General features: G+C 36.4%; 1 long non-coding RNA gene across 1 annotated transcript; it reads left to right on the top strand.

Annotated features, from left to right (window-relative positions):
• Positions 1-1517: 1517 nt before the first annotated feature.
• LOC128662375 (uncharacterized) lies at positions 1518-3578 on the top strand. Its single transcript, XR_008402769.1, has 2 exons — positions 1518-2139; positions 2454-3578. It is a non-coding gene; the product is annotated as an uncharacterized LOC128662375 (long non-coding RNA).
• The last annotated feature ends 6014 nt before the right edge of the window (positions 3579-9592 follow it).

The following is a 9592-nucleotide window of genomic DNA, read 5'->3' as shown; positions in this document are numbered from 1 at the left end:
CCAGCGTTAGAAAGATCCCATTGAAAAGATAGGCTACGCAAATGGCGTAGGGGGATCTGCGGTATGGAAAAGTCGCGGCTGTAAAGTGAGCGTTAGACCCTTTAATCACTGACTCCAAATACCAGCGGGCGGCCAAAACCAGCGTTAGGAGCCTCTAACGCTGGTTTTGACGGCTACCGCCGAACTCTAAATCTAGGCCTATGTTTCTTAAATCTCACTCCACAGCTGATACTAGTTTAATGACTCTGATGTTATCAAATTTTAATCGTCTTGTCCTTTCACCTTCAAGACCTATTTATCATATTTCCCATCCTTCTATTTCTCCTCAGTTTGTTGCACTTTTTGTTGCTAGTGTGAAAAAGTTTGATTATTTACAAGAATGGTATATTAATGCTTCTCATCTTATTATTCCAGGAGATGGTGGCATACCCCATACAGGAGTGAACATCTGTCTCCTATGCAGTATTGATTTACTTTCTTCTCCTGCAGGAATTCTACATGATGATAAACAAGTTCCTTTGGTTATGTCAGATAATATTTTATCTTGTGATACAAGTAGCACAGTAGATTTATTTAATGTTTCTTATATACCTGCTACTTTATTAATTAATCATTTGAATCCTTTTGATTCTGTAGGATTATGGCAATGTATGGACCATGGTATTTCCCAATTTTCTGTTAATATTAGTATATTTGTACATACTACTACGTCACTTCCTTTGTCTAAACCTATTCCTACCTCTTTAGAAAAACCTTTTCATGAAGGTGATCCTATTCAGGTACGTTTAGATTCTGCGACACAAGTTGCTTATGATGTTGAATATCGTTTAGTTACTTGGCATCTTCAATTGTCAAGGTGGATGGTTTCTACACAATATTCAAACTGCACTCCCTTTGTGTCTGTACAAGAAAAATCATTCCAATGGTGGTTTCATGAAAGTTTACTGCAAAATGTTTCTCTTCGATCTAATCATAGACCTAGGAGAGATGTACTTGCGACTGGCTTGGGAGCATATGGTAGTATGATTGGCTCTACTGCACAAATAAATTCTGAAATATTAAGATATAAATTAGCAAATCTTGCCTCTCATGCAGCTACAGGCTTAGATACTCAATATGGAATTAACAATAATATTGCTAATCTCCAGCAACATCAAACTTATGTTATGGTGGATATTACTAATATTATTAAAAATAAATTTAATGTTTTAGTAAATGAATTATATAATTTTACACATGAGACAGCCTGGGCTATGTTATGCTCTCAAGTACAATCTGATCTATCTACTGACTTAAAGATTCAACTTCAAAGTTTATGGTCTGGAAAGTGGCCAGCTTCTTTAAGTTTAGCTGCATCTAAGTCAGTCACTAATTTTGCCATGACACATCTTTTATGGTGGGAAGTAATTTTATCTGACTGCACCACTGAATTTTGTATGATTCATACATTAATTCCTTGGTCTGGTAAAGATACTATTATTTATCGCTTAGCGACAATTGGTTAATTACTATTTCCAGTATTGTCACATCAATGGGTGTCACATAACATTGATGAATCAAAATGGACACTTGTTGATGTATCATTGTGTCATTCCAATGCAAATTCGTTTATCTGTTCCCTTTCACAATTCCATACAACCAATGAAACATGTTGGGAAAATCAAAAGTCTTGTACCTTACAAAGTAATTTTAATGTACTTAGACCGGTATTTTATTTAGGGTCTGACAGAGTTTGTTTTCATTTATTTAATTCTGATACTATTATATTCCAAACACAGGATAATGTATTCGCTAGTTCTCATTTATTACCTGGTACCTGGTGTAATACTATTCCACTTAAATATATTGCATCATCTAATTGGAATTTTACCATGCCCCAAACTCTTAATATTACTTTAAATTTAACATGGGACCATGTTATGAATTTTTCTGTTTATAATTTACCTTTGGGTATGGGATCACAAATGAAGAAATGGTTAACTGATTCTACTATAATTTCTTCCTTGTTACAAAATTTAAAACATATTTCTGTAGATACTAAAATTACAGTTGAACATGAACAAGGAATTTTAAAATCAGCTACTTCTAGTATTTTACAGGATGCAAATATATCTTGGTGGGAATCTGTATTTGGATATAGTAGTACAGCTACTCAATTTTTTAATATTATGTTACACCCTGTTATTGTTTTAACTATTGTTCAAATTTTTATGTTTATTTTTATGTGTGGTTGTGTTTGTTATCAAAAGCATTTAAACAAAAAATTAGTTAGACAACTTACAACCCTAGAACATCTTAATTCACAACAAAAACGTTATGTACCTTTATATTCTGCTTATTCAGTTTCGCTTGATACAACTAGGCTTCCTAATCCAATTTGACTGACATATAGAATAATTTGATTTCAATATTGTATACTTATACTTTCTTTTATTTTTTTTTTATTTTTTTAGGATACTCCTATCTCTCTCTTTTCTTGGTGTCTGGATGGAATTCTTTTGATTTGCACTTGGGCTCTTCTGAATTGATCTGCCTGACTACTACTGGACATGCTGAGGCCTTGTGACAAGTTTACCTATGGTTGCTGCAATCGTTACCTGCAACTAACTGTGTCATCTACTTGTTTCACCCTATGGTTCTTCCTTGGCCTTTTCAGTGGTTATATACACTATTTGTTCCTGTTTGTAAGCACTATGAAGATTACACATGTATTTCTTGATGGAACTGCTCCTACAGACTTTATTGCTTTCAATTCTGCAACAAATGTATCTTACTACTAAGGTAGTTATGAACTGAACTTTCTCTGCAATGACGCTGCTATGGATTTGATTCCTTCAATCAAGACTTGAACAACTTTACTTATGAACTATGTAATTATTGGAACATTCTTTATTGTAGTGTATGACGTCAAATCCACTGTCTATTGTTTGAAATATGTCTGGTATATGTCTGGTAGTTTCTTCTGTGTTGGCCCTTAGTGTTTAATCATTGGGATTGTGTCTGACAAAAAGAAAAGAAAGTGGGGGAATGTGGAGTTATAAAATCATGATTAGAATAAATTATAAAATCATGATTAGAAAAATATACAATTTCAAAGAAGAATTACACATTAAATATGCTATTCATAGATAAAACATTTAGATATAAATTAAGATATAGAATATGGAAAAGTTATAAATTAAATTAACTTAGATAGGATTAGTCAGTTTAGTTAGTAATGGGTTAAATAGTGTTTTAAAGACAATGTATTTAAAACTGTGACATTTACATTCAGTTGCTGTTGTCAATCAAAACACCTATACTGCTAGCTAGACACATAGTATTATTAACACTCTAATGCACTGCGCATGAACAAGTTAAAATAGTATTTTCTATATGTCAGCCAAAATTATAAAGTCTTTTAAGGAAGTTAAAATATACAAAGATAGCATTTTCATTTATGGTATGCTTTGATTTCATTGGCTTAAAATGTGTATATAAGCTTTTCCTTTGTATGAAGCTATTGTTATCTTCTACCTTCAGATCTCAAGGTATGTAATTAATCTTGCAGTGATTAATAAATAGTTTATGTCAACTAATATTTGATAAATATGAGTATTAATTTAATCTGTTAGATAACCCAGATTAAATATTTGTCTATAGTTAGGGTTTTGTCTAACCAAGGCGAAATTAAACCATATTAAGAATAATTCTTACAAGCATCTCATTTTTATCTTCTTTTGCGAGAATCATACATATACATCTGTTGCTAAACACTCATTTAGTGACAGCCCTTAGACTAGAGAGGTATTATACGACAAGAAGAACTAGAGGCGGAAAGATATAGGCAGGATGATACTTCCAAGGAAGTGATAATGCATCCACTGCCTCCGCCTGAGGATCCCGAGATCTGGACAGATACCTGGGAAGTTTCTTGTTTAGATGAGAAGCCATCAGATCTATTTCTGGAAGTTCCCACATTTGAACAATCTGAAGAAATACCTCTGGGTGAAGAGACCATTCGCCCGGATGCAACGTTTGGCGACTGAGATAATCCGCTTCCCAATTGTCTATACCTGGAATATGAACCGCAGAGATTAGACAGGAGCTGGATTCTGCCCAAACCAGAATTCGAGATACTTCTTTCATAGCCAGAGGACTGTGAGTCCCTCCTTGATGATTGATGTATGCCACAGTTGTGACATTGTCTGTCTGAAAACAAATGAACGATTCTCTCTTCAGAAGAGGCCAAGACTGAAGAGCTCTGAAAATTGCACGGAGTTCCAAAATATTGATCGGTAATCTCACCTCCTGAGATTCCCAAACCCCTTGTGCCGTCAGAGACCCCCACACAGCTCCCCAACCTGTAAGACTTGCATCTGTTGAAATTACAGTCCAGGTCGGAAGAACAAAAGAAGCCCCCTGAACTAAACGATGGTGATCTGTCCACCACGTCAGAGAGTGTCGTACAATCGGTTTTAAAGATATTAATTGAGATATCTTTGTGTAATCCCTGCACCATTGGTTCAGCATACAGAGCTGAAGAGGTCGCATGTGAAAACGAGCAAAGGGGATCGCGTCCGATGCAGCAGTCATAAGACCTAGAATTTCCATGCATAAGGCTACCGAAGGGAATGATTGTGACTGAAGGTTTCGAAAAGCTGAAATCAATTTTAGACATCTCTTGTCTGTCAAAGACAGAGTCATGGACACTGAATCTATCTGGAAACCCAAAAAGGTTACCCTTGTCTGAGGAATCAATGAACTTTTTATTGAATTGATCCTCCAACCATGATCTTGAAGAAACAACAAAAGTCGATTCGTATGAAATTCTGCTAAATGTGAAGACTGAGCAAGTACCAAGATATCGTCCAAATAAGGAAATACAACAATACCCTGTTCTCTGATTACAGACAGAAGGGCACAGAGAACCTTTGTAAAAATTCTTGGAGCTGTTGCTAGGCCAAACGGCAGAGCCACAAACTGGTAATGCTTGTCCAGGAAAGAGAATCTCAGAAACTGATAGTGAGCTGGATGAATTGGAATATGCAGATATGCATCCTGTAAATCTATTGTAGACATATAATGCCCTTGCTGAACAAAAGGCAGGATAGTCCTTACAGTTACCATTTTGAATGTTGGTATCCTTACATAACGATTCAATATTTTTAGATCCAGAACAGGTCTGAAGGAATTCTCCTTCTTTGGTACAATGAAGACATACGAATAAAACCCCAGCCCCTGTTCCAGAACTGGAACTGGCATAATTACTCCAGCCAACTCTAGATCTGAAACGCATTTCAGAAATGCTTGAGCTTTCGCTGGATTTACTGGGACACGGGAAAGAAAAAATCTCTTTGCAGGAGGTCTTATCTTGAAACCAATTCTGTACCCTTCTGAAATAATGTTCTGAATCCAAAGATTGTGAACAGAATTGATCCAAATTTCTTTGAAAAAACGTAATCTGCCCCCTACCAGCTGAGCTGGAATGAGGGCCGCACCTTCATGTGGACTTAGAAGCTGGCTTTGCTTTTCTAGAAGGCTTGGATTTATTCCAGACTGGAGATGGTTTCCAAACTGAAACTGCTCCTGAGGATGAAGGATCAGGCTTTTGTTCTTTCTTGAAACAAAAGGAACGAAAACGATTATTAGCCCTGTTTTTACCCTTAGATTTTTTATCCTGTGGTAAAAAAGTTCCTTTCCCACCAGTAACAGTTGAGATAATAGAATCCAACTGAGAACCAAATAATTTATTACCCTGGAAAGAAAGGGAAAGTAGAGTCAATTTAGAAGACATATCAGCATTCCAAGTTTTAAGCCATAAAGCTCTTCTAGCTAAAATAGCTAGAGACATAAACCTGACATCAACTCTGATAATATAAAAAATGGCATCACAGATAAAATTATTAGCATGTTGAAGAAGAATAATAATATTATGAGAATCATGATCTCTTACTTGTTGCGCTAAATTTTCCAACCAAAAAGTTGAAGCTGCAGCAACATCCGCCAAAGATATAGCAGGTCTAAGAAGATTACCTGAACACAAATAAGCTTTTCTTAGAAAGGATTCAATTTTCCAATCAAAAGGATTCTTAAAGGAAGTACCATCTGCCGTAGGAATAGTAGTACGTTTAGCAAGGGTAGAGATAGCCCCATCAACTTTAGGGATTTTGTCCCAAAACTCTAATCTGTCAGACGGCACAGGATATAATTGCTTAAAACGTTTAGAAGGAGTAAATGAATTACCCAAATTATTCCATTCCCTGGAAATTACTTCAGAAATAGCATCAGGAACAGGAAAAACTTCTGGAATAACTACAGGAGATTTAAAGACCTTGTCTAAATGTTTAGATTTAGTATCAAGAGGACCAGAATCCTCAATTTCTAATGCAATTAGGACTTCTTTAAGTAAAGAACGAATAAATTCCATTTTAAATAAATATGAAGATTTATCAGCATCAACCTCTGAAACAGAATCCTCTGAACCAGAAGAATCATTAGAATCAGAATGATGATGTTCATTTAAAAATTCATCTGGATAAAGAGAAGTTTTAAAAGACTTTTTTTGTTTACTAGAAGGAGGAATAACAGACATAGCCTTCTTAATGGATTCAGAAACAAAATCTCTTATGTTATCAGGAACACTCTGAACATTAGATGTTGATGGAACTGCAACAGGTAATGGTATTTTACTTAAAGGAAATATTTTCTGCATTGTCATGACATTTAATACAAACAACAGCTGGAGGAACAGCTACCAAAAGTTTACAGCAGATACACTTAGCTTTGGTAGTTCCAGCACCAGGCAGCGATTTTCCTGAAGTATCTTCTGACTCAGATGCAACATGAGACATCTTGCAACATGTAAGAGAAAAAACAACATATAAAGCAAAATTGATCAAATTCCTTAAATGACAGTTTCAGGAATCGGAAAAAATTCCAAAGAACAAGCTTCTAGCAACCAGAAGCAATGAAAAATGAGACTTAAATAATGTGGAGACAAAAGCGACGCCCATATTTTTTTAGCGCCAAATAAGACGCCCACATTATTTGGCGCCTAAATGCTTTTGGCGCCAAAAATGACGCCACATCCGGAACCCCGACATTTTTGGCGCAAAAGAACGTCAAAAAATGACGCAACTTCCGGCGACACGTATGACGCCGGAAACATAAAAGATTTTTTGCGCCAAAAAAGTCTGCGCCAAGAATGACGCAATAAAATGAAGCATTTTCAGCCCCCGCGAGCCTAACAGCCCACAGGGAAAAAGTCAAATTTTTTAAGGTAAGAAAAAATGATTGATTCAAATGCATAATCCCAAATATGAAACTGACTGTCTGAAAATAAGGAATGTTGAACATCCTGAGTCAAGGCAAATAAATGTTTGAATACATATATTTAGAACTTTATAAAAAAGCGCCCAACCATAGCTTAGAGTGTCACAGAAAAACATAATTTATGTAAGAACTTACCTGATAAATTCATTTCTTTCATATTAACAAGAGTCCATGAGCTAGTGACGTATGGGATATACATTCCTACCAGGAGGGGCAAAGTTTCCCAAACCTTAAAATGCCTATAAATACACCCCTCACCACACCCACAAATCAGTTTAACGAATAGCCAAGAAGTGGGGTGATAAGAAAAAAAGTGCGAAGCATATAAAATAAGGAATTGGAATAATTGTGCTTTATACAAAAAAATCATAACCACCACAAAAAAGGGTGGGCCTCATGGACTCTTGTTAATATGAAAGAAATGAATTTATCAGGTAAGTTCTTACATAAATTATGTTTTCTTTCATGTAATTAACAAGAGTCCATGAGCTAGTGACGTATGGGATAATGACTACCCAAGATGTGGATCTTTCCACACAAGAGTCACTAGAGAGGGAGGGATAAAATAAAGACAGCCAATTCCTGCTGAAAATAATCCACACCCAAAATAAAGTTTAACAAAAAACATAAGCAGAAGATTCAAACTGAAACCGCTGCCTGAAGAACTTTTCTACCAAAAACTGCTTCAGAAGAAGAAAATACATCAAAATGGTAGAATTTAGTAAAAGTATGCAAAGAGGACCAAGTTGCTGCTTTGCAGATCTGGTCAACCGAAGCTTCATTCCTAAACGCCCAGGAAGTAGATACTGACCTAGTAGAATGAGCTGTAATTCTTTGAGGCGGAATTTTACCCGACTCAACATAGGCAAGATGAATTAAAGATTTCAACCAAGATGCCAAAGAAATGGCAGAAGCTTTCTGGCCTTTCCTAGAACCGGAAAAGATAACAAATAGACTAGAAGTCTTACGGAAAGATTTCGTAGCGTCAACATAATATTTCAAAGCTCTAACAACATCCAAAGAATGCAATGATTTCTCCTTAGAATTCTTAGGATTAGGACATAATGAAGGAACCACAATTTCTCTACTAATGTTGTTGGAATTCACAACTTTAGGTAAAAATTCAAAAGAAGTTCGCAACACCGCCTTATCCTGATGAAAAATCAGAAAAGGAGACTCACACGAAAGAGCAGATAATTCAGAAACTCTTCTAGCAGAAGAGATGGCCAAAAGGAACAAAACTTTCCAAGAAAGTAATTTAATGTCCAATGAATGCATAGGTTCAAACGGAGGAGCTTGAAGAGCTCCCAGAACCAAATTCAAACTCCAAGGAGGAGAAATTGACTTAATGACAGGTTTTATACGAACCAAAGCTTGTACAAAACAATGAATATCAGGAAGAATAGCAATCTTTCTGTGAAAAAGAACAGAAAGAGCGGAGATTTGTCCTTTCAAAGAACTTGCGGACAAACCCTTATCTAAACCATCCTGAAGAAACTGTAAAATTCTCGGTATTCTAAAAGAATGCCAAGAAAAATGATGAGAAAGACACCAAGAAATATAAGTCTTCCAGACTCTATAATATATCTCTCGAGATACAGATTTACGAGCCTGTAACATAGTATTAATCACGGAGTCAGAGAAACCTCTATGACCAAGAATCAAGCGTTCAATCTCCATACCTTTAAATTTAAGGATTTCAGATCCGGATGGAAAAAAGGACCTTGTGACAGAAGGTCTGGTCTTAACGGAAGAGTCCATGGCTGGCAAGATGCCATCCGGACAAGATCCGCATACCAAAACCTGTGAGGCCATGCCGGAGCTATTAGCAGAACAAACGAGCATTCCCTCAGAATCTTGGAGATTACTCTTGGAAGAAGAACTAGAGGCGGAAAGATATAGGCAGGATGATACTTCCAAGGAAGTGATAATGCATCCACTGCCTCCGCCTGAGGATCCCGGGATCTGGACAGATACCTGGGAAGTTTCTTGTTTAGATGAGAGGCCATCAGATCTATCTCTGGAAGCCCCCACAATTGAACAATCTGAAGAAATACCTCTGGGTGAAGAGACCATTCGCCCGGATGCAACGTTTGGCGACTGAGATAATCCGCTTCCCAATTGTCTACACCTGGGATATGAACCGCAGATATTAGACAGGAGCTGGATTCCGCCCAAACCAAAATTCGAGATACTTCTTTCATAGCCAGAGGACTGTGAGTCCCTCCTTGATGATTGATGTATGCCACAGTTGTGACATTGTCTGTCTGAAAACAAA

This window comes from Bombina bombina, chromosome 6 (genome assembly GCF_027579735.1).
Source record: "Bombina bombina isolate aBomBom1 chromosome 6, aBomBom1.pri, whole genome shotgun sequence".
Taxonomy (NCBI): Eukaryota; Metazoa; Chordata; class Amphibia; order Anura; family Bombinatoridae; genus Bombina; species Bombina bombina.
This window is presented reverse-complemented; position numbering and strand designations above follow the sequence as displayed.